Genomic DNA, 25062 nt, shown 5'->3' with positions numbered 1-25062 from the left:
GGCCGGCACCGCCGTGTATGAGGGTCTTGGTGACATCTATGCTGCAGACGGTGGGTGTGCAAAGCATTGGAAGCACGCCCGAGCCGACGGTGGTGACGGGGTGACCCCTCGAGTCGAAGGTGAGGTCGGCCATGGGCACCACCCAGCCCGGGGAAGCTCCTTGCCGCACGAAAGCGGCACCAATCTGGCGGAAGAACGGCTTGGTGTGACGGTCGGAGGGCGGTGCTCGTGAGCCGCCGAGGAGAGCCACGACGGCGAGGGGCGCTGGTGCTGTAAAGCGTGGGACGAAGAGGCCGCGCAGCTACTCCCAAGATGCCACTGAGGATCCTGGGAGGGCGAGCAGCCAGGCGCGCGGCGCACCAGCGAGGGACATGGGAAGCTAGTTGGACATGACCTTGTCATCACCCCCAGCCTACAGGACGGCCTCTTCATATGCCAGCAGGAAGGCTGACAGGTCCGCCGCGCCGTCATAGCGGGGGCAAAGGCCCTGAGCCCCCTGACGCTGTCGTGGGCGTCCGTCATCCCAGCCGAGGGAGCAACGCCGGCCATGGGGACAAGGCGCGGAGGTGGCGGAGCGTGGATTGACGGAAGGAAATCTTCAGCGCACCTCTACCTGGCGTGCCAAATGTCGGATTTCGGGATTCGGCAAAACCCTTGAGGCTCGAACTCTGGGGTGCGCATGAAGATCTCTCCTCCCCCTAGCTCACGCTCTCACCACAATCTCAAAGCTTAGCACATCGAACTCGAAGAACAAAGGACATAGGGTTTATACTGGTTCGGGCAACCGATGTGGTGTAATACCCTACTCAAGTATGGTGTGGTGGATTGCCTCTTGGGTTGAGGATGAACAAGTACAAGGGAAGAACAACCTCCTGAGGAGAGGTGTTCTTGGGCTCGGTGAGCTTGTGTGTGTGAGGATGGAATGGATTCGATCCAAGATCCGTCCCTCCTACCATGGTGGCTAGTCCTATTTATAGAGGCCCTGGTCCTCTTCCCAAATGTAGGCGGGAAGGGATCCAACAATGGCCAAATTTGAAGGGAGACAACTAGTACAAGTTATCCTAACAAAAGGTGGTCTTCGCCTGCCAGAGGCTTTGGTGGTGATGCCATCCCGGGCTCCACAGTGACCTTCGTCCTGTCGTCCTGCTGGTCTTGGTCTTGTTGCACCAATATGGAAATCTTTGCCTGATGCCTCAAGATTCCTCACCTGCACCTGCCCTTTTAGCACCAAAGAGGAAACAAGGACACTGCGCGCGCTGGCACTCGCCTGGTGCTCGCCTGGCCTTGGTCGTCATGGCTTGCTTCACAGGAACCTTGCGAGGTGCCCCTCGCCTTGATCTCTCTGCCCCTCGCGAGCCAGCCTAGTGAGGCCGCCCACGAGGAGGTCTTGTGTCATCTGCCTCGCGAGACTTGGCCCCTCGCGAGGGTCTTGAGTGTTTGCTGGTGAAGATGGGCCGTACACGGCCGCTGGTGGTGCCATGCTGTGGGCCGCAAGCAGGCAAGTCAGGGGACCCCCGTTCCCAGGATGCCGTTAAGAGCCTTCTCACCCAGCCGACTGATGAAGCGGCTGATGGACGCCAAGCAGCCGGTGAACTTCTGGACGTCTCACAGTCGGGTGGATCTCTCCATCCTCTCAATGGCCTTGATCTTTACAGGATTGCACCCAATGTCGCATTCTGAGACAAGGAAGCCAAGGAGCTGGCCGGCTAGGACTCCGAAGACACACTTTTCTGGGTTGAGCTCGATTTGAAAACGACGTAGATTGTCAAAAGTCTCCTTGAGATCTTCCAGAAGGGTGCCATGCTTCTCCGTCTTCACCACAATATCGTCTACGTAGATGTGGGTATTTCTGCCGAGTTGCTTGAGGAGGCACTTCTGCATGCGACGCTGAAAAGTGGCACCAGCATTTCTCGGGCCGAATGTCATGGTTAGGTAGCAGAAGGCCCCGAATGGTGTGATGAAGGCGGTCTTCAGCCGATCGGCCGGGTTCAACTTAATTTGGTGGTAGCCGGAGTAGGTGTCGGTGTCGAAACCGGCCAATCTCGGGTAGGGGGTCCCGAACTGTGCGTCTGAGGATCGAAGGTAACAGAAGGCAGGGGACACGATGTTTACCCATGTTCGGGCCCTCTTGATGTAGGTAAAACCCTATGTCCTGCTTGATTGACTTTGATAAGTATAGGGGTTACAAGAGTTGATCTACCTCGAGATCGTAATGGGTAAACCCTAGATGTCTAGACTGTATGATTATGATTGCCTCTACGGACTAAACCCTCCGGTTTATATAGACACCGGAGGGTCCTAGGGTTATACAGAGTCGGTTTACAGAGAAAGGAATCTTCATATCCGAACGCCCAGCTTGCCTTCCACGCTAAGGAGAGTCCCATCCAGACATGGGGGAAAGTCTTCTATCTTGTATCTTCACGGCCCACCAATCCGGCCCATGTCACATAGCCCGGACGCCCGAGGACCCCCTAATCCAGGACTCCCTCAGTAGCCCCTGAACTAGGCTTTAATGACGATGTGTCCGGTGCGTAGATTGTCTTTGGCATTGCAAGGCGGGCTCCTCCTCCGAACACTTCAAAGTAGTTGACCAAAAGAACTATATTCGGATCTCTATAATAGTTACAACCCTGAACCACAAGGGTAAATACTTAAATAGAAATAGGTCATGTCTTCTGACAGCTTTTTTAGCAAGGCGCCGTGTTCCAGCCTTATTATCATTTCAAACGTTTTCCCGCTTCGCGTTTCGAGGCATGGTCTTCATTGACACGTCTTGTCAAAGCAGAGATCGTGTCCCCTTATTGCAGGATTATCTTTGATATGGGTTTGGGTAATCCAACCATGCCGTTAGCACGACCCCTTGGGAATAGGCGAGTTTTAAGGCTCGTGGGGGGGGGGGACGTCTGATATCCACTGCCTTTATAAGGAGATAAGGACCCATCTTTTTACCCCACGCCTTCTTCCTACTCAGCCCATCCGTCCTCGAGCTCTAGCGCTCCAACTTCAACCCCTTCCATCCCTAGCTGACACTCTAGCCATCTCCGGATGTGGAGCGCATGGCAAGTGGATGGCCTCCTCCGTCACAGAGGAGAACATCAGGGAACTCCGGGAAGCGAGGTACTTGGCCAAAGAAATCGCCCATCGGCTCCCTGCCAAGAAGCAAATCATCCCCACCCCGGAGCCTAGTGAGAGGGTAGTATTCATCCCCCACTTTCTTCATGGGATAGGGTTTCCACTCCACCCTTTAGTCCGCGGGCTCATGTTCTACTACGGGCTAGATTTCCATGATCTAGCCCCGAATTCATTCCTCAATATCTCGACGTTCATCGTCATGTGTGAGGCATTCCTCCACATGCCCCACTTCGGCCTGTGGCTCAAGGTCTTCAATGTGAAGCCCAAAGTGGTCGAGGATCAACATGCGGAGTGCGGCAGCGCCATGGTGAGCAAGCTCCCTAACGTTACCTGGCCCAAGGGGACCTTCGTAGAGACCGTGAAGGGATGGCAACAAGAGTGGTTCTACATCACCGAACCCCGTGACACCACATGGGCCACCACTCATAAATTCAAATATGGTCCTCCAATGCGGCTTACATCATGGATCAAGAATGGCCTAGACTGGGCAACGTCCGATGAGGTGATGACGCTACAGAAGCGGGTCCAAAGCATGATAGAGAAGAACACCAACCTCACCAATGTGATCCAGGTGATGCTTTTTTGCCAATGTGATCCGGCCAGTCCCTGAACCCTACAACGGTTCTTTGGCACAACGCACAAAGATATATAGAAGCTATTTTTCAAGGCCCAGAAGTTGTGGCCGAACACGACCGAAGACCTCAGCCTCGACCATGCTCACCAGGCCACTCCAGTAAGTTTTTCAGATTTTCAAATATATCCTCAACTTATAGATCAAAGAGCATACTAAGCCTTCCCCTTATTCTTCAGGGCTAGACCAAGAAGGCAAAGCGGATCTAGTGTCTGGTTCCTGAAAGTGCTAGTGATCGACTAGAGGGGGGGTGAATAGGCGATTTTTTATGAAAGTCTTCAAAACATGGAAGTTTCGAAGACAAACGATATAAATAAACCTATTACCATGCAGCGGAAGGTAGACTACACTAGGCAGACCATAGTCAAGTATTCAATGAAGTGAAAGCACAATGACTAATAGCAACTAGGCAGTAAAGATCAGGTAGGAAGATATAGTGAAGCCAATCAGAACAAGCGGTTACTCAATGAAGACAAAAGATAATGCAATCATGCAATGACTTCACCAGGGCCAACAGTAAGTAAAGGAATGGGAAGGATGAAACCAGTGACTCGTTGAAGACAATGATTTGTTGGACCAGTTCCGGTTGCTGTGACAACTGTACGTCTGGTTAGGGAGGCTGAGATTCAACTCAGAAGACCGCGTCTTCACCTTATTCCCCTTGAGCTAAGGACACCCAGTGCTTGCCCAATCACTCTGGTAAGTCTTCAAGGTAGACTTACAAACCTTCATAGACTTTGTTCACCGGCGATCCACAATGACTCTTGGATGCTCAGAACGCGACGCCTAACCGGCTGGAGGATTCACAGTCCTCAAGTGTAATAAGTCTTTAGATCACACAGACAGGAAGACTTCAGTGATGCCTAACTCTCTTTGGCTCTGGGTGGTTAGGGCTTTATCCTCGCAAGGAATTCTCTCTCAAAGGCTTCGAGGTGGGTTTCTCTCAAACGACAAAAGTCGTATACTAACTCTGAGCAACCAACCGTTTATGGTTGTGGGGGGTGGGCTATTTATAGCCACTAGGCAACCCGACCTGATTTGTCCGAAATGACCCTTGGTCACTAAGGAACTGACACGTGTTCCAACGGTCAGATTTCAAACACATACGGCAACTTTGCTTGGGCTACAAGCAAAGTTGACTTATCCAACTCTGGACAAGATTTGCTCTCATAGTCTTCACTCGAAGACATAGGATTTTGGTTAAGCATCACTTCAGTCATTCTGACTGGTTCACTTGGACCCCACTTAAAAGTGCGGTTGTTCCTATGACTCAACAAAGAAAAACACAGAATGACGAAACTGCTAAGTCTTCGCGCTCCATAGTCTTCACACGATGTCTTCTCTTGTCATAGTCCTCAATGTGAATGTCTTCACATACCACCTTTGACTTCAATGTCTTCATACATTTTTAGGGGTCATCTCTGGTAGGAAAACTGAATCAATGAGGGACTTCTACCTGTGTTATCCTGCAATTCTCACAAACACATTAGTCCCTCAACTAGGTTTGTCGTCAATACTCCAAAACCAACTAGGGGTGGCACTAGATGCACTTTCAGTTCCACTGCCCAATGACCCAGCTAGTCCTCTTCTGACGAAGATGCTAGTTCTGGCGCCATACCAGGCACCAGAGAAGAAGGCCATGAAGAAGGGCAAGGAGGCCAGAACTGGCCTTCGCCGTAAAGGTACTTCGGACATAACACCTAAAGATACCGAACCTCCCTCCTCCCACGAGGGGGACGAAGACGAAGAGGAAGAGGAGGAGAACAATTCTCCCCCTAAGGGAGAAAAGAATAAAAGGGGGGCGTCCGCAGACTTAGAGGCGGAGGCGTCCAAGAAGGGGTGAGGGAGTCCTGGATTAGGGGTTGTTCGGGTAGCCGGACTATACCTTCAGCCGGACTCCTGTACTATGAAGATACAAGATTGAAGACTTCGTCCCGTGTCCGGATGGGACTTTCCTTGGCATGGAAGGCAAGCTTGGCGATGCGGACATTCAAGATCTCCTACCATTGTAACCGACTTTATGTAACCCTATCCAGTGTCTATATAAACCAGAGGGTTGTAGTCCGTAGGCAATAAACTCCATACACAACAATCATACCATAGGCTAGCTTCTAGGGTTTAGCCTCCTTGATCTCGTGGTAGATCTACTCTTGTACTACCCATATCATCAATATTAATCAAGCAGGAGTAGGGTATTACCTCCATCGAGAGGGCCCGAACCTGGGTAAAAAACATGTTGTCCCTTGTCTCCTGTTACCATCCGGCCTTGACGCACAGTTCGGGACCCCCTACCCGAGATCCACCGGTTTTGACACCGACATTGGTGCTTTCATTGAGAGTTCCTCTGTGTTGTCGCCTTTAGGCCCGATGGCTCCTTTGATCATCAAAGACGATACGGTCTAGGGTGAAACTTTTCTCCTCGGACAGATCTTCGTCTTCGGCGGCTTCGCTCTGCGTGCCAATTCACTCGGCCACCTGGAGCAGATCGAATGCTACGCCCCTGGCCATCAGGTCAGGTTTGGAAGCCTAAACTACACGACTGACATCCACGGGGACTTGATCTTCGACGGATTCGAGCCATAGCCAAGCGTGCTGCACTATCTCGATGGGCATGATATAGCTCTGCCGCCGAACAGCTCCTTGGAGGCTGCATACGCATCGGTTTCGACCATCGATTCGGAGCATACTGCGCCGATCGAGGATCAGCGGTTAGACGCTGCCTCAGGGGCTGCAATCTCAGAGGCAATCGAGCCGAACTCCAGCCCCGCACTCCGCATGGCCCATGACTCCGAGGATCCGGACTCCTCCCCGGACTCTGAACCCCCCGCGCCCCTGCCAATCGAATCCGATTGGGCGCCGATAATGGAGTTCACCGCCGCAGACATCTTTCAGCATTCGCCTTTTGGCGACATCCTGAACTCCCTTAAGTCTCTCTCTTTATCAGGAGAGCCCTGGCCGGACTACGGTCAGCGAGGGTGGGATACGGACGATAAGGAAATTAAAAGCCCACCCACCACCCACTTTGTAGCCACTGTCGACAATCTAACCGACATGCTTGACTTCAGCTCCGAAGACATCGACGGCATGGACGACGATGTAGGAGACGAACAGGAACCAGCACCTGTAGGGCGCTGGAAGGCCACCTCGTCATATGACATATATATGGTGGATACTCCAAAAGATGGAGATGGCGATGGAACAGTGGGGGATGACGCCCCCAAGAAACAGCCGAAGCGCCGACGTCAGCGGCGCCGCTCTAAATCCCGCCAAAGCAAAAATGGTGATTCTGGCATGGGAGATAATACTACCTCGGATAACGCCGAAGAACACCCACCTCAGCAAGATTCGTCATAGGAAGATGGAGAAGCCAGCCCTCATGAGAGAGCGGCAGACCGAGAGGTCGAGGATGATAACTATACGCCTCCCTCCAAAGACGAGGCAAGCCTCGATGATGAAGAATTCGTCATACCATCAGACCCCGCCGAACAAGAGCGTTTAAAACGCAGGCTTTTAGCCACGGCAAGCAGCCTCAAGAAAAAGCAGCAACAGCTTAAGGCTGCCCAAGATTTGCTAGCTGACAGATGGACTGAAGTCCTTACGGCCGAAGAGTATGATCTCGAATGCCCCTCCAAGAGTTACCCGAAGCGCAGGCCGCTACCCCGATCAGAGGAGGAAGCACCTACGTCACCAGCGCATGACATGGCAGACCGGCCACCTCGCGGCCGCGACAAAGAGGCCCCTCGGCCCTCCACCCAAGCCACGCCCCGACGCCGCTCAACTAAGGCACGGGAAAATGTGCCCAACCTGCGAGACATACTGGAGGATAAGGCAAGACAAACAAGATCGATCTACGGATCGCGCAGGCGCCCTACGGCATGTGACAATGATCTTCACTCCGGATACAACAAATCCGGCCGGGCCGAACACAACAGACATAGCGCTTCCGAGCTACGTCGTGATATAGCCCAGTACAGAGGCGCCGCACACCCGCTATGCTTCACGAATGAAGTAATGGATCATAAAATCCCAGAGGGTTTCAAACCCATAAACATCGAATCATACGATGGCACAACAGACCCGGCGGTAAGGATCGAGGATTATCTCCTTCACATCCACATGGCACGCGGCGATGATCTACACGCCATCGAATACCTCCTGCTCAAACTTAAAGGACCGGCACGGCATTGGCTTAACAGCTTGCCAGCAGACTCAATCGGTTCTTGGGAGGACCTGGAAGCCGCATTCCTCGACAACTTCCAGGGCACTTATGTGCGACTGCCGGATGCCGATGACTCAAGCCACATAATTCAGCAGCCAGAAGAATCGGCCAGACAATTCTGGACACGGTTCCTAACAAAGAAAAACCAAATAGTCGACTGTCCGGACGCAGAGGCCCTAGCAGCCTTCAAGCATAACATCCGCGACGAGTGGCTTGCCCGGCACCTGGGACAGGAAAAGCCGAAATCCATGGCAGCCCTCACGACACTCATGACCCGCTTTTGCGCGGGAGAAGACAGCTGGCTAGCTCGCAGTAACAACTTATCAAAGAACCCTGGTAATTCGGATGCCAAGGACAAAAGTGGCAGGACACGTCGGAATAAGCAAAAATGCCGCGTTAACAGCGACATCAATGAAGACACGACAGTCAATGCCGGATTCAAAGGCTATAAATCCTGTCAGCGGAAAAAGCCATTTAAGAAGAATACTCAGGGCCCGTCCAGTTTGGACCGAATACTCGATCACTTGTGCCAGATACATGGCACCCCCAAAAGGCTAGCCAATCACACTAACAGGGATTGTTGGGTGTTCAAGCAGGCAGGCAAGTTAAGGGCCGAAAACAGAGACAAGGGGCTGCACAGTGACAACGAGGAGCCCAAGCCGCTGAACAACAATGGACAGAAGGGCTTTCCCCCACAAGTGCGGACGGTGAACATGATATATGCAACCCACATTCCCAAGCGGGAGCGGAAGAGTGCGCTACGGGACGTATACGCGATAGAGCCAGTCGCCCCAAAGTTCAACCCATGGTCCTCCTGCCCGATCACTTTTGATTGAAGGGACCATCCCACTAGCATCCGTCATGGCGGCTTCGCCGCATTGGTTCTCGACCCAATCATCGATGGATTTCATCTCACAAGAGTCCTCATGGACGGCGGCAGTAGCCTGAACCTGCTTTATCAGGATACAGTGCGGAAAATGGGCATAGATCCCTCAAGGATTAAGCCCACAAGAACGACCTTTAAAGGCGTTATACCAGGTGTAGAAGCCAACTGTACAGGCTCAGTAACACTTGACATGGTCTTCGGATCCCCGGACAATTTCTGAAGCGAAGAGTTAATCTTCGATATAGTCCCGTTTCGCAGTGGCTATCACGCCCTGCTCGGACGAACCACATTTGCAAAGTTCAATGCGGTGCCGCACTACGCATATCTCAAGCTCAAGATGCCAGGCCCTCGAGGAGTAATTACGGTCAACGGAAACACCGAACGCTCCCTCCGTACGGAGGAGCATACGGCGGCTCTCGCAGTGGAGGTACGAAGTAGCCTTCTCAGGCAATTCTCCAGTCCGGCCATTAAAAAGCTAGACACTGCCAAGCGTGCCCGGAGTAACCCACAGCAGGACCGCCTGGCACACTCTGAGCAAGCATAGCAATGCGGCCCCAACCCCAGCTATCGCGACATAGCAAAACCAGTACCTCGCATACATAACTACGCCCTTGAAATACCATGGGCACAGGGGAAGGGGCACAATAACGGCACACCCAGAATACGGCTTAAAACGTACTAGGGGCTGCCGGATTCTCTTTTTAATTTTTTCTTACCTTCAGGACTCCATACTTCGGACGACCTGTTCGGCAATTCTACTGCCGCACAAACGATGCAAGATCCAGGGAGGCAGACAAGCCATGCCGCACTATGGAACTCCCAGGTGGTCTCTGTTACGAGCGGTATACCTGTTTTAAATACAATTCCGCAGCCTGCCCCCGGTCAGGACATACTAAATAGTCCAATATCTTTTGCTTACCGCACTATTTGTATCGTTCGGCTATGATAAATAGCCTTTATATAAACAATGCATAGCTTTTGTCTATTTTCTGCATTACTCTCTTTTATATATGTTCAATAATGACATGTTGCACCCGTACACTGTGGTACGGCAAGTACGCCAGGGGCTTCAGTACCCTTTAATATGGTGTGAGAAGTCCGTACACTTTCACAAGTGCGGCACCCCGAACTTATAGCACTATATGCATCGGCTCTGAATCATGATTTGGGTCAATAGTTGGGTTTGCCCGGCTCCTATGTTTTGGTGCCTTACGTTCCGCTATATCGGCTAAGGTAGCACTAGGAGAACCACTGCGATTGTGCCCCGGTTGAGCTGGGTTAAGCACCTCAGTGGAGAAAGCTAAAACTGACTGTCATGATGAGGCGAGAGACCGGTCGCTGTTCGAGAGGTTTTTTCGAGTCCCTAAAGACTTATGCCGCTTCGAGCAAGGAGCCGGATTTGTCCGGCCAAGGCGTGGATAGCGCCCCGAACTCGGTCTTCTGAACTAGGGGCTTCGCCGAAATTTAAAATTATAAAGTTCTATGGCTAAGTGAGAGTGTTCAAGCATTATAGTCCGATTGCCTGGTTCGTTGTGCTGAGTGCCTCCCTCGAAGGACCCAACTGTGGGAAAAAGAGCGCTCAGGTTTATCCCGAACACCCCAGCACTAGTGGCATGGGGGCAGAAGCCGACGACTGGCCATCTCTCAATTTTTTGATAAACGGCCGCACAGAAAATAATATTTTAAATTCAACAAGCATTGCTTAAGTGCCTATGAACAAGTTTTCAGCGCACAGGATAAAAACGAGCGAGTTTATTCAAAAATTACATCCTTGGTACATTTATCCGCCACAAGGCGGGCACCCGCAAGAACATCCTTGTAATAGTTCTCGGGCTTGCGATGCTCCTTCCCCGGCGGCGGCCCGTCCTTCACAAGCTTCTCACCGTCCAGCTTACCCCAGTGCACCTGTGCACGGGCAAGGGCCCGACGGGCACCTTTGATGCAGACGGAGCGCTTGATGACCTCGAGCCTTGGACAGGCCTCTACCAGCCGCCGCACCAGCCCGAAGTAGCTCCCAGGCAGGGCCTCTCCGGGCCACAGCCAAACTATGAAGCCCTTCATGGCCTGTTCGGCCGCCTTGTGGAGCTCGACCAGCTGTTTCAGCTGGTTGCTCAAGGGCACAGGGTGTCCGGCCTCAGCATACTGAGACCAGAACACCTTCTCCGTCGAGCTGCCCTCTTCAGCTCGGTAGAATGCGGCGGCGTCAGATACGCTGCGGGGAAGATCTACGAATGCCCCTGGAGAACTCCGGATTCGGGTAAGTAACAAGTAGTTTACTTTTATATTTCTGCTTTGCATAAAGAATGCCTTACCCGCTGCTATCTTCTTAATCTCCTCCAACTCTTGGAGGGCCTTTTGGGCTTCGGCCTTGGCAGACTTGGCAGTCTCAAGGGCCGCCGCGAGCTCGGACGCTTGGGTCTTTGACTCAAGCTCCAAACTCTCATGTTTTTTCATGAGAGCCTGAAGCTCTTGCTGCACCTCGCCGACCTGAGCCCCAAGTTTCTCTTGCTCGGTGCGCTCCACGGCCGTTTTCTTTTCGGCCTTGGACAGCGCCTGCTTGAGGGTCGCCACCTCAGTCGTGGCCCCTATAATAAGCAGTGCAATCCTGTTATTTTTAGCAATCACGCCTCTCTATAGGCACTTTTTCTGTAAGGTATTTCCTACCTTCTTTTTCCTTGAGCCGCCACTTGGCAAGGCCGAGCTCTTGCTCGGTCCGCTTGAGGTCCTGTTTCAGGACACCCACCTCCGCAGTCAGTGCGGCGGTGGATAGCAGCGAAGCCTGCACACGCATATTGACTCTTTATTGTTAGACTCCTACGAAATTTACTAGATCCTCTATTCGGCTTTTCTTTCCAAACACCAAATAGAGCATCAGGGGCTACTGTCTATGCGGTTATATTTTTACATATTTTTACTTACCTCGAAGCCCGTTAGGAGGCTAGCGCAAGCTTCACTCAGTCCGCTCTTGGCGGACTGAACCTTCTGGATCACCGTACTCATAATAGTACGATGCTCCTCGTCGATGGAGGCGCCGTCAAGCACCTCGAGCAGATTGTCCGGCACCTCCGGTTGGACGGAGGCCGCCGGCTCAGAAGGCTTGCTCCTCTTGGAAGGAGTTCGCCTACCGCGGTCCGGAACTATTGAAGATTCCGGCGCGGTGTCTGGCACAAAGCCGGACTTGGAGCCCTGGGGGGTCTTGTCCCCTTTACTCCTGGGGTCTGGGAGGTCACCCTGCGGCTCCTCCAGGACCACCTCCTCTTGCCCCGGGGCTCGTTGCGACGCCACTTCAGCATTGTCCGCAGTGCGGGGGGAGACAGTGGGCGGAACTGAGTTCACGTCCGATGAATCCAGGGAGCCGCTCGACGACTCGTTGAGTTCAGCCCGAGGCGGGCTGCATAATTATGTTCGACATTAGGGAAAGCCGTGCAACAAAGGAACATCATGAGTTATTCTGATATCCGAACTTACAATTTTGCCGGACGCTTGGCCCTGTTTGGATACTCCTCTTTGCCCTCTTCGGCGTTGGGGGCGTAGTCCGGCGGAGGGGTCTTCCTTTTCCTAGACCCCTCGGCCTCCCCCGTTGGGGCGGCCTTCCTCTTCTCTCCTCCCCCCGCTGGGGGGGAGAGGTTTCTTCTTCCTCCTTCTCGTCTTCACAGGGGGAGTGCGTCTCGGACTCGTTGGACGACGAGTCCGACACCACCATATGCCGGGAACTCTTTCGAGTCCCCGTGGCCTTCTTCTTCTTGGCCTTCTTCTCCGGCACCACATAAGGTGCCTGAACCAGCAGCTTCGCTAGTAGAGCGGGGGCTGGGTCTTCGGGCAAGGGAGCCGGACAGTTAATCAATCCGGACTTCGCCCGCCAAGCCTGTCAAAGGTAAGGGAGCTTAGATCCCGCATAGAGTCAAACTATGAAAAAACTTAAATTCCTGTAAAAGGTGAAAATAGCTTACCTCGCTAGCGTGACGCTGCGAGCTGTATCCGCGGTCCTCGGAAGCGGATGTGGGAGCCTCGGCGCCTTTGGTTAGCACCTTCCAGACATCTTCATATGTCGTGTTGAAGAGCCTGTTAAGGGTTTGGTGCTACGCCGGGTTGAACTCCCACAGATTAAAGCCCCGTTGTTGACACGGGAGGATCCGGCGGACGAGCATAACCTGGACTACATTGACGAGCTTGATCGGCTTGCTCACCAGGGACTGGATGCATGTCTGCAGTCCAGTCACCTCTTTTTCGTGGCCCCACGACAGGCCCGTCTCTTTCCAGGACATAAGCCGCATGGGGGGTCCAGATCGGAACTCGGGGGTTGCGATCCATTTCGGATCACGCGGCTCGGTGATGTAAAACCACCACAATTGCCACCCCTTCAGGGTCTCCACGAAGGAGCCCTCGAGCCATAGGACGTTGGCCATCTTGCCCGCCATGGCGCCTCCGCATTCCGCCTGGCTGCCGCGCACCACCTTGGGCTTGACGTTGAAGGTCTTGAGCCAGAGGCCGAAATGGGGGCGGATCCGGAGGAAGGCCTCGCACACGACGATAAACACCGAGATGTTGAGGACGAAGTTCGGGGCCAGATCGTGGAAATCCAGGCCATAGTAAAACATGAGCCCCCGGACAAATGGGTGGAGTGGAAAACCCAGTCCGCGGAGGAAGTGGGGAAGGAATACTACCCTCTCATTGGGCCTTGGGGTGGGGAGAAGCTGCCCCTCCTCGGGAAGCCGGTGCGCGATGTCTTTGGACAAGTATCCGGCCTTCCTTAGCTTTTTGACATGGCCCTCCGTGACGGAGGAGACCATCCACTTGCCTCCCACTCTGGACATTGCTGGAGAAGCTTGAGGTGGGAAGTGCGGGCTTGGGCGCTGGAGCTCGAGTGCGCAGGGGATGGATAGGCAAAAGAGGAAGAAGGCATAGGTAAAAGGGTGGATCCTTATCCCCTTATATGGGCAGATGCGGTTGTGCATCCCCACCAGCCTAGTAAAAGTCGCTTGCCTCCCAAGCGCCGTGATAAATGGCGCGGTTGGGTTACCCACGTCCGTATTGATGAGAATCCCGTAAAGGGGGTACACGATCTCTGCTTTGACAAGACGTGCCAAGGAAACCGCCTCGCAAAACATGCTGAGGTGGAAAAGTAAATACGATTCGAGTAAAGGACTTGGCCGTAGTGTGATGATGCACTGCGGAGTACGTCGGTAGATTTGATTTGTGTCAATATTATTCTCTATATGGCAATATGTGGAAACTTATTTTGCAGAGCCGGACACTACTCTTGGTGTTTACAATCTTCTACGAAGGACTTGGAGGAGGAACCCGCCTTGCAATGCCGAAGACAATTTGCGTGCCGGACTCGTCGTCATTGAAGCCTGGTTCAGGGGCTACTGAGGGAGTCCTGGATTAGGGGGTGTTCGGGTAGCCGGACTATACGTTCAGTCGAACTCCTGACTATGAAGATACAAGATTGAAGACTTCGCCCCGTGTCCGGATGGGACTTTCCTTGGCATGGAAGTCAAGCTTGGAGATGCGGACATTCAAGATCTCCTACCATTGTAACCGACTTTATGTAACCCTAACCCTATCCGGTGTCTATATAAACCGGAGGGTTGTAGTCCGTAGGCAATAAACTCCATACACAACAATCATACCATAGGCTAGCTTCTAGGGTTTAGCCTCCTTGATCTCGTGGTAGATCTACTCTCGTACTACCCATATCATCAATATTAATCAAGCAGGAGTAGGGTATTACCTCCATCGAGAGGGCCCGAACCTGGGTAAAAAACATCTTGTCCCTTGTCTCCTGTTACCATTCGGCCTTGACGCACAGTTCGGGATCCCCTACCCGAGATCCGCCGGTTTTGACACTGACAAGGGGAAACTCTCCCTTCTGGACGATTCGGAATCGGATGTCGAAGTCGTCTCTGAGTGGAACCCTAGGCTGAAGCCCCTGGCCGAATCGTAAGTATTCATAGATAATGTATATATCCGGCTTTTTTGAATTATAGGATGACATATCATCTATGTTTTCAGTCCGGCCTGTACCCTCCCCCAACAATTATTGTTTTCGTGGAATTCATTGGCGCCGGAGATGATGGAGAGCGATTCGCCTCCACAAGCCTCCCCGCCACATGCCATGGATGACACTGAGGTGTTATCCCAAAGGACCTCTCCGGGCTAGGGAGAGGTGCGGGAGGCCGCTAAAACGGCACCACAGGGCAATGCCTCGGCGGCCGGAAACATGGGGGGGGGGTGTAATCCCCATGGAAACTGACGGCAGGGGCCTTGACCAGTCCGACCCCAAGCCGGATACCGTTCCGGAGTCCCACACGGTTGCGGACCCGAGCGAGCAGCCCCCTTCAAGAAAAAGGGGAGTGTCGATCCCACCGGCGACCTCTAACAATCCGGAGGCGCCGGATATGTTGAGGGAAGCACTTCAACGTGCTTCTGTCATGGAGGAGCACCGTACCCTGATGGGTGCGGTGTTTGAGAAGGTTCAGTCTACAAAAAGCGGTCTGAACAAGGCTTTCACCAGCCTGTTAATATGTTTTGAGGTAAGTGGTATAACATGCTTTAGTCGCTTTTCGTATTGGAAGGATATGCCTGTATATAGATAGTAGCCCCTGAGACTCTGTTTGGGTCTTTGGAAAAAAGAGCCGGATAGATGATCAAATATTCACCGGAGATAACGCGTTCATCTATTTTTATAAACAGGCTTCCCTGTTAGCGACTTCAGCTAAGGATACTGAAGTATCCAAACTCCAGCGAAAACTGAAGCTGGTTGACGATGAGATCGACCGTATCAACAAGCGGTTCGATGAGGCCCAGGGTATGCTTTTTGTCTTTTAAAGAGACCCCTTGACAAGCCTAAGTTATAATGTGAACTAAGAGTTTAAGCTCATGCGCCACTATGTAAATGGTTGTAGGCACCACGACCGAGGTCGATGCCCTCAAGAATGCCCTTACCGAAGCCAAGGAGGAGGTGAGGGCAAGCAAAATAGCCGCGGAGAAAGCGGCTGCAGGTGTAGAGGCTGAATAGGTCGCCCGCCTTCAGTATGAGGCAAGGGTGACCGAAGTAGAGCAGGTGCTCCAGGAAGCCGCCACCAAGTGTGAGTCCTTGGAGGAGAGCACCAAGGCCCAAGCGGACGAGCTCACCAAGGCTCTTCAAGCTGCGAAGTAGGCTTGGTCCGAGTCCCGGGCGGCTGCTACCTCTTGAGCATGTGTTGGTGTTCCCTTGAAGAGGAAAGGGTGATGCAGCAAAGCAGCGTAAGTATTTCCCTCAGTTTTTGAGAACCAAGGTATCAATCCAGTAGGAGACCACGCGCGAGTCACCTCGTACCTACACAAACAAATAAGAACCTCGCAACCAACGTGACAAAAGGGTTGTCAATCCCTTCTCGGCCACTTGCAAGAGTGAGATATGATAGAGATAATAATAATAAGATAAATATTTTTGGTATTTTTATGATATAGATTGAAAGTAAAGATTGCAAAATAAAATAGATTGGAAACTTTTATGATGGAAAATAGACCCGGGGGTCATAGGTGCCACTTGGCTTCTCTCAAGATATCATAAGTATTACGGTGGGTGAACAAATTACTGTGGAGCAATTGATAGAAAAGCGAATAATTATGAGAATATTTAGGTATGATCATGTATATAGGCATCACGTCCGTGACAAGTAGACCGACTCTTGCGTGCATCTACTACTATTAGTCCACACATCGACCGCTATCCAGCATGCATCTAGAGTATTAAGTTCATAAGAACGGAGTAATGCCTTAAGCAAGATGACATGATGTAGAGGGATAAACTCATGCAATATGATATAAATCCCATCTTTTTATCCTCGATGGCAACAATACAATACATGTCATTTCCCTTTCTGTCACTAGGATCGAGCACCACAAGATTGAACCCAAAGCTAAGCACTTCTCCCATTGCAAGAAAGATCAATCTAGTAGGCCAAACCAAATTTATAATTCACAAAGACTTGCAAAGATAACCAATCATACATAAAAGAATTCAGAGAAGATTCAAATATTGTTCATAGATAAACTTGATCATAAACCCACAATTCATCGGATCTCAACAAACACACCGCAAAAGAAGATTACATCGAATAGATCCCCAAGAGAATCGAGGAGAACTTTGTATTGAGATCCAAAGAGAGAGAATAAGCCATCTAGCTAATAACTATGGACCCGAAGGTCTGAGGTAAACTACTCACACATCATCGGAGGGGCCCTGGAGTTGATGTAGAGGCCCTCTGTGATCAACGCCCCCTCTGGAGGAGCTCCGGAAAAGGCCCCAAGATGGGATCTCTTGGGTAGAGAAGGTTGTGGTGGTGGAAATAGGGTTTCGTGGTGCTCCCTGATGTTTTCAGGGTACGTAGGTATATATAGGAGGAAGAAGTAGGTTGGTGGAGCCACGAGGGGCCCACGAGGGAGGAGGGCGCGCCCAGGGGGGTAGGCGTGCCCCCTGCCTCGTGGCCGCCTCATTGGTTTCTTGACATCCACTCCGAGTCCTCTGGATCACGTTTGTTCCAAAAATCACGCTCCCGGAGGTTTCATTCCGTTTGGACTCCGTTTGATATTCTTTTTCTATGAAACACTGAAATAGGCAAAAAAATAGCAATTTGGGCTGGGCCTCCGGTTAATAGGTTAGTCCCAAAAATAATATAAAAGTGTATAAATAAGCCCATTAAGCATCCAAAACAGAATATATAATAGCATGGAGTAATAAAAAATTATAGATATATTGGAGACGTATCAAGCATCCCCAAGCTTAATTCCTGCTCATCCTCGAGTAGGTAAATGATAAAAACAAAATTTTTGATGTGGAATGCTTCCCAACATATTTCTCAATGTAATTTTGTTTTATTATGGCATGAATGTTCAGATCCGAAAGATTCAAGATAAAAGTTTAATATTGACATAAAAATAAAATACTTCAAGCATACTAACTAAGCAATCATGTCTTCTCAAAATATCATGGCCAAAGAAAGTTCATCCCTACAAAATCATATAGTTTGGTCATGCTCCATTTTTGTCACACAAGAATGATCTCATCATGCACAACCCCGATGACAAGCCAAGCAATTGTTTCATACTTTAGTAATCTCAAACTTTTTCAACTTTCACGCAATACATGAGCGTGAACCATGGATATAGCACTATGGTGGAATAGAATATAATGAAGAGGTTATGTGGAGAAGACAAAAAAGGAGAAAGTCTCACATTGACGCAGCTAATCAATGGGCTAGGGAGATGCCCATCAATTGATGTCAATGCAAGGAGTAGGGATTTCCATGCAACGGATGCACTAGAGCTATAAATGTATGAAAGCTCAACAAAAGAAACCAAGTGGGTGTGCATCCAACTTGCTTGCTCACGAAGACCTAGGTCACTTGAGGAGGCCCATTGTTGGAATATGCAAGCCAAGTTCTATAATGAAAAATTCCCACTAGTATATGAAAATGACAAAACAAGAGACTCTCTATCATAAAGATCATGGTGCTACTTTGAAGCACAAGTGTGGAAAAAGGATAGTAGCATTGCCCTTTTTTGGCCCTTCTTCTTTTTATTTGGCCTCTCTCTTTCTCTTTTTTTGGGACAATGCTCTATTAATGATGATCATCACACTTCTATTTATTTACAACTCAATGATTACAAATCGATACTAGAAGAAGATATGACTATATGAATGCCTCCGACGGTGTACCGGGATGTGCAATGACTCATGAGTGACATGTATGAAAGAATTATGAACGGTGGCTTTGCCACAAATACGATGTCAACTACATGATCATGCAAGGCAATATGACAATGATGATGCATGTCATAATAAACGAAACGGTGGAAAGTTGGATGACAATATATCTCGGAATGACTATGGAAATGCCATAATAAGTAGGTATGGTGGCTGTTTTGAGGAAGATATAAGGAGGTTTATGTGTGATAGAGCGTATCGTATCACGGGTCTGGATGCACTGGCAAAGTTTGCACCAACTCTCAAGGTGAGAGAGGGCAATGCACGGTACCGAAGAGGCTAGCAATGATGGAAGGGTGAGAGTGCGTATAATCCATGGACTCAACATTAGTCATAAAGAACTCACATACTTATTGCAAAAATCTACAAAGTCATCAAAAACCAAAGTATTATGCACATGATCCTAGGGGGATAGATTGGTAGGAAAAGACCATCGCTCGTCCCCGACCGCCACTCATAAGGAAGATAATCAAATAACACCTCATGTTTCAAATTTGTTACACAACGTTTACCATACGTGCATGCTACGGGACTTGCAAACTTCAACACAAGTATTTCTCAAATTCACAACTACTCAACTAGCACAACTTTGATATCACTATCTCCACATCTCAAAATAATCATCAAGTATCAAACTTCTCTTAGTATTCAATGCACTTATATGAAAGTTTTTTATTATGCCTAAAAGCAAATTGCCATGTTGTTCTAAAGGAATATCAAAATAATATAAGTGAAGCACGAGAGATCAATTATTTATATAAAATAAAACCATCACCATGCTCTAAAAGATATAAGTGAAGCACTAGAGCAAAAACTATACAACTCAAAAGATATAAGTGAAGCACGTAGAGTATTCTAATAAATTCCGATTCATGTGTGTCTCTATCAAAAGGTGTGTATAGCAAGGATGATTGTGGTAAACTAAAAAGCAAAGACTCAAATCATACAAGACGCTCCAAGAAAAACACATATCATGTGGTGAATAAAAAGATAGCCCCAGGTAAAGTTACCGATGAACAAAGACAAAAGAGGGGATGCCTTCCGGGGCATCCCCAAGCTTAGGCTTTTTGGTGTCCTTGGATTTTACCTTGGGGTGCCTTGGGCATACCCAAGCTTAGGATCTTGCCACTTGTTGTTCCATAATCCATCAAATCTTTACCCCAAACTTGAAAACTTCACAACACAAAACTTAACAGAAAATCTTGTGAGCTCCGTTAGCGAAAGAAAACAAAACACCACTTCAAGTTACTGTAATGAACTCATTATTTATTTATATTGGTGTTAAAACTACTGTATTCCAACTTTTATAAGGTTTATAAACTCCACTACTAGCCATAGATTCATCAAAATAAGCAAACAACACACGAAAAACAGAATCTATCAAAAACAGAACAGTCTATAGTAATCTGTAACTAACGCAAACTTATGGAACCCCAAAAATTCTAAAATAAATTTCTGGACGTGAGGAATTTATCTATTAATAATCTTAAAAAAGAATTAACTAAATAGCACTCTCCAATAAAAATGGCAGCAATTCTCGTGAGCGCTAAAGTTTCTGTTTTTACAGCAAGATCAAAAAGACTTTCCCCAAGTTTTCCCAACGGTTCTACTTGGCACAAACACTAATTAAACACAAAAAACACAACCAAAACAGAGGCTAGATAAATTATTTATTACTAAACAGGAACTAAAAGCAAGGAATAAAAATAAAATTGGGTTGCCTCCCAACAAGCGCTATCGTTTAACGCCCCTAGCTAGGCATAGAAGCGAAGATAGATCTAGGTATTGCCATCTTTGGTAGGCAATCCATAGGTGGCTCTCATAATAGATTCATATGGTAATTTAATTTTCTTTCTATGGAATTATTCCATGCCTTTCCTTAACAGAAATTGGAATCTAATATTCCCTTCCTTCATATCAATAATTGCACCAATCGTTCTAAGGAAAGGTCTACCAAGAATAATAGGACATGAAGGATTGCAATCTATATCAAGAACAATGAAATCTACGAGCACATAATTCCTATTTGCAACAATAAGAACATCATTAATATTTCCCATAGGTTTCTTAATAGTGGAATCCGCAAGGTGCAAGTTTAAAGAACAATCATCAAATTCACGGAAACCTAGCAAATCACACAAAGTTTTTGGGATCGTGGAAACACTAGCACCCAAATCACACAAAGCATAGCATTCATGATCTTTAATTTTTATTTTAATAGTAGGTTCCCACTCATCATAAATTTTTATAGGGATAGAAACTTCCAACTCAAGTTTTTCTTCGTAATATTGCATCAAAGCATCAATGATATGTTTAGTAAAAGCTTTATTTTGACTATAAGCATGAGGAGAATTTAGCACAGATTGCAACATAGTGGGTTCGTTGTTATCTAAAGACCAATTATCATAATTAAATTCCTTGAAATCCAATATAGTGGGTTCGTTGTTATCTAAAGTTTTAACCTCTTCAATCCCACTCTTACCAATTTTAGCATCAAGATCTAAAAACTCCGAATTTTGGGACGCCTTCTAACTAAAGTTGACTCATATCCAATCCCATAATTATCAAGATTCATATTGGAAAACAATGATTTAATAGGGGACACATCAATCACTTTTAGATCTTCATCTTTATTGTCATGAAAACTAGAAGAACACGCATTCACAAAGCAATCTTTCTTAGCACGCATCCTAGCAGTTCTTTCTTTGCACTCATCAATGGAAATTCTCATGGCTTTGAGAGACTCATTGACTCATGGCTTTGAGAGACTCATTGATATCATTCTTAGGTGGGATAGATCTAAGTTTCAAAGAACCAACATCAAGAGAAATTCTATCCACGTTCCTAGCCAACTCATTAATCTTAAGCAATTTTTCTTCAATCAAAGCATTGAAACTCTTCTGCGAACTAATAAATTCTTTAATACTAGATTAAAAATCAGAGGGCATCTTATTATAATTTCCATAAGAATAGTTGTAGGAATTACCATAATTATTAGAGGAATTATTAGGAAACGGCCTAGAATTAAAATTACGTCTATACGCATTGTTACCAAAATTGTTCCTACCAACAAAACTCACATCCATAGATTCATTATTATTCTCAATCAAAGTAGACAAAGGAAATATCATTAGGATCAGTAGGAGCACTCTTATTAGCAAACAATTTCATAAGTTCATCCATCCTTCTACTCAAAACATTAATCTCTTCAATTGCATGCACCTTTTTGCTAGTAGATCGTTCAATGTTCCATTGAGAGTAATTAACCATAATATTATCTAGGAGTTTGGTAGCTTCTCCTAAAGTGATTTCCATAAAAGTGCCTCCCACGTCTGAATCTAAAAGATTTCTAGAAGCAAAATTCAATCCGCCATAAATTTTTTGTATAATCATCCATAAATTCAAACCATGTGTAAGGCAATTACGTATCATTAATTCCATCCTCTCCCAATATTGTGCAACATGCTCATGATCAAGTTGCTTAAAATTTATAATATCGTTTCTAAGAGAGATGATCTTAGCGGGAGGAAAATACTTAGAGATAAAAGCATCTTTGCACTTATTCCATGAATCAATACTATTTTTAGGCAAAGATGAAAACCAAGCTTTAGCATGATCTCTAAGCGAAAACAGAAATAGCTTAAGTTTAACAATATCATTATCCACATCTTTTTTCTTTTGCATATCACACAAATCAACAAAGTTGTTTAGATGGGTAGCGGCATCTTCACTAGGAAGGCCAGAAAACGGATCTTTCATGACAAGATTCAGCAAATCAGTATTAATTTCACAAGATTCTGCATCGGTAAGAGGAGAAATCGGAGGGCTAATAAAATCATTATTATTGGTATTGGCAAAGTCACACAATTTAGTATTATCTTGAGCCATCATGACAAGCAAGAAATCCAACACACAAGCAAACGGAGAGAGAGGGCGGAAGGAAAAGAGGGCGAATAAAACGGCAAGGGTGAAGTGGGGAAGAGGAAAACGAGAGGCAAATGGCTAATAATGTAATGCGAAGGATAAGAGTTGTCATGGGTACTTGGTATGTCTTGACTTGGCGTAGATCTCCCCGGCAACGGTGCCAGAAATCCTTCTTGCTACCTCTTGAGCATGCATTGGTTTTCCCTTGAAGAGGAAAGGGTGATGCAGCAAAGCAGCGTAAGTATTTCCCTCAGTTTTTAAGAACCAAGGTATCAATCCAGTAGGAGACCACGCACGAGTCACCTCGTACCTACACAAACAAATAAGAACCTCGCAACCAACACGATAAAGGGGTTGTCAATCCCTTCTCGGCCACTTGCAAGAGTGAGATCCGATAGAGATAATAATAATAAGATAAATATTTTTGGTTTTATGATATATATTGAAGGTAAAGATTGCAAAATAAAATAGATTGGAAACTTGTATGATGGAAAATAGACCCGGGGGCCATAGGTTTCACTAGTGGCTTCTCTAAAGATAGCATAAGTATTACAGTGGGTGAACAAATTACTGTCGAGCAATTGATAGAAAAGCGAATAATTATGAGAATATCTAGGTATGATCATGTATATAGGCATCACGTCCATGACAAGTAGACCAACTCCTGCCTGCATCTACTACTATTAGTCCACACATCGACCGCTATCCAGCATGCATCTAGAGTATTAAGTTCATAAGAACGGAGTAACGCCTTAAGCAAGATGACATGATGTAGAGGGATAAACTCATGCAATATGATATAAACCCCATCTTTTTATCCTCGATGGCAACAATACAATACGTGTCGTTCCCCTTTCTGTCACTAGGATCGAGCACCGCAAGATTGAACCCAAAGCTAAGCACTTCTCCCATTGCAAGAAAGATCAATCTAGTAGGCCAAACCAAAGTGATAATTCGAAGAGACTTGCAAAGATAACTGATCATACATAAAAGAATTCAGAGAAGATTCAAATATTGTTCATAGATAAACTTGATCATAAACCCACAATTCATCAGATCTCGACAAACACACCGCAAAAGAAGATTACATCGAATAGATCTCCAAGAGAATCGAGGAGAACTTTGTATTGAGATCCAAAGAGAGAAAAGAAGCCATCTAGGTAATAACTATGGACCCGAAGGTCTGAGGTAAACTACTCACACATCATCGGAGGGGCCATGGAGTTGATGTAGAGGCCCTCCATGATCAATGCCCCCTCTGAAGGAGCTCTGGAAAAGGCCCCAAGATGGGATCTCCTGGGTTCAGAAGGTTGCGGCGGTGGAAATAGGGTATTGTGGTGCTCCCTGATGTTTTCAGGGTACATAGGTATATATAGGAGGAAGAAGTAGGTCGGTGGAGCCACGAGGGTGGAGGGCACGCCTAGGGGGGGGGGGTAGGCGCACCCCCTGCCTGATGGCTGCCTCGTTGGTTGCTTGACGTCCATTCCAAGTCCTCTGGATCACGTTTGTTCCAAAAATCACGCTCCCAAAGGTTTCATTCCGTTTGGACTCTGTTTGATATTCTTTTTCTGTGAAACACTGAAATAGGCAAAAAAATAGCAATTTGGGCTGGGCCTCCGGTTAATAGGTTAGTCCCAAAAATAATATAAAAGTGTATAAATAAGCCCATTAAACATCAAAAACAGAATATATAATAGCATGGAGCAATCAAAAATTGTAGATATGTTGCAGACGTATCAACGGCTCGCGAGGAGATCAAGCAAGCCGGGCAGATAGCGGCTGGTAAGCCTTTTCTTTTACGGAGTATTTTCGGCGGTCGAAGATATGCTTTGCTAAATCGACCGTGGAGTGCTCCAGATGCTTTTGTGGATCTCCCAAGGAGTGCTGTCGACGGCTCCGAGTATGTCTAGGCCCAAGAAGGGAGCGCGACGGATAAGCTCTTCTGGTCGCAGTACTTGGCACCGGAGCGGCCAGCGCTGCTGAATAATCAGATGATGCAGCTGGCAGAGCTGCACAGGATGTTAGGTTTGGCCATGAAGGACATCATAGTCCGGTTGTGGCCAGCCGGACCCATTCCGAACAACTACTTTGGCCTGGTCAAGAGACTCGACGATGCCTTGCCCCGAATAGAGGAAATAAAGCGCTCGGCATGCATTGAGGGCGCACGGATGGCCTTTGCCCGTGTCAAGATGCACTGGGCGAAGCTGAAGGCCACCAGCGTAGCTGTTGAAGGTCAGCCCGGGGACAAGGTCCACCACACGCCAGAGCACTACTTCGACGATGTCCTTGAGGGTGCCCATTTGATAGAGGGTTATTGCTTGAAGGATATTATGTTCGAGTAAATGTATCTGAGCCACCCATGCATTTGATCATAAACCTAGGCTTTTGTAATATATTTTTGCCTGTTATCTTGAATTACTTCTCCTCCTGTGCGGCCGTTTGTATCTTTGAGAGTTTGCCAGTCGTCGGCTTTAGCCCCCACGTAACTAGTACGGGGGTGTTCGGGATAGCACATA

Source organism: Triticum aestivum, chromosome 7A (genome assembly GCF_018294505.1).
Source record: "Triticum aestivum cultivar Chinese Spring chromosome 7A, IWGSC CS RefSeq v2.1, whole genome shotgun sequence".
NCBI lineage: Eukaryota > Viridiplantae > Streptophyta > Magnoliopsida > Poales > Poaceae > Triticum > Triticum aestivum.
This window is presented reverse-complemented; position numbering follows the sequence as displayed.